Genomic DNA, 1461 nt, shown 5'->3' on the forward strand with positions numbered 1-1461 from the left:
GAGCCACAGCCATTTGAGGGGAAAACTCTATGTTTTCCCCTCAAATGGCTGTGGCCCCACCCCCAGCATGCGATGTCACATCCAGGTGATGTAGACATGTCGCACGCGCACCAGGAGGTCCCCAGGAGTTCCCCACCGAGGAGGTGAGTACCATCTGGCAACCCTATAAATGATAATGGGTGAGGATTCTTCATATCAGACTAAAATCTGATCTGACCCAGACATTGAAAGGTTTGCCCTAAGAACTACAGAATCATGAACTTTGTACCTATTATGTTGTCTGCTAACAATATCAAACCTACAAGAGGAATATAACAGGCCTTTCTAAGATCCTAATAAAATATCACTTAAAGAATAAATCTATAAAAACCAGAGAAATATGAATATGGACAATCAAGAAGGAAAAAAAAACTATATATAAAAATCTTTATATTCCCATTCATACTACCCTCTCCTCTGCACGTGCTCTATTCTGTCCCCATCCTTTTTGAAGGGAGGCCTCCAGAACTGCACACAAGACTCCTGGTGCGGCCTGACCAATGCAGTGTACTTTGACATCTTGTGATTTGGATGTTATGCCTCTGTTGATACACCCCAAGATTGCATTAGCCTTTCTTGTTGCCGCAATCATCCTGAAGTTAGTAGCCAATTTAGAGGGCCCTATCTTTAAGTCTGGATGAATGATGCCTGCCACAAACACTCTTCAATTCTGTTGAAAATAGCATATGGGGACTTCTGTGAATCACTCATGCCACGATGTCCCAATTCCCTTCATTTTTTGGAACATCACATTTCATCATCCTCCTGAACTGGGTTGCCAGATTTCAGATCTCTAGCTTTATTTTCAGGAGGTCCCTGCTGGTGGACCTTCAGGTGGCATCTGCGTTTTGGCATAGCGGTTAAGTTTGTGGACTCTAATCTGGTAGAACCGGGTTTGATTCCCCACTCCTCCAATTGCAGCTGCTGGATGACCTTGGGCAAGGCATCATTCTGACAAGAGCTGTCCTTGAAAGGGCAGTTCTCGAAAGAGCTCTCTCAGCCCCACCTACCTCACAGGATGTCTGTTGTGGGGAGGGGAAGGGAAAGGAGTTTGTAAGCCACTCTGAGACTCCGAGTGAAGGGTGGGGTATAAATCCAATCTGTTTCCTTCTTCTTCTTCTTGGCCACTGTGTGGTGCAGAGTGTTGGACTGTTCCACAGACAACCATGACTTCCAAAGCGAAAAAGCAGTGGAGCGAGGGTTTTTCCCAGTAGCCTATGCCAGGCTGTTCTAATTGCTTTCACTTTTAGCATTGCAACTCTCATGATCATCCCGAAGCTGGTGGCCAGTTTTGGGGCTCCTAGTTTTATTTTCTGATGAGTTATGCCTGACACGGCCCAGTATAGTTTCCAGTGCAAATATGGTGGGGGAGGGTGCCTGTGCTGACATTGCTTCCCGGGGAGGTATAGGCTGAGGTTCAGC

This window comes from Gekko japonicus, unplaced genomic scaffold (assembly GCF_001447785.1).
Source record: "Gekko japonicus isolate JY-2015 unplaced genomic scaffold, Gekko_japonicus_V1.1 scaffold1423, whole genome shotgun sequence".
NCBI classification, from domain to species: domain Eukaryota; kingdom Metazoa; phylum Chordata; class Lepidosauria; order Squamata; family Gekkonidae; genus Gekko; species Gekko japonicus.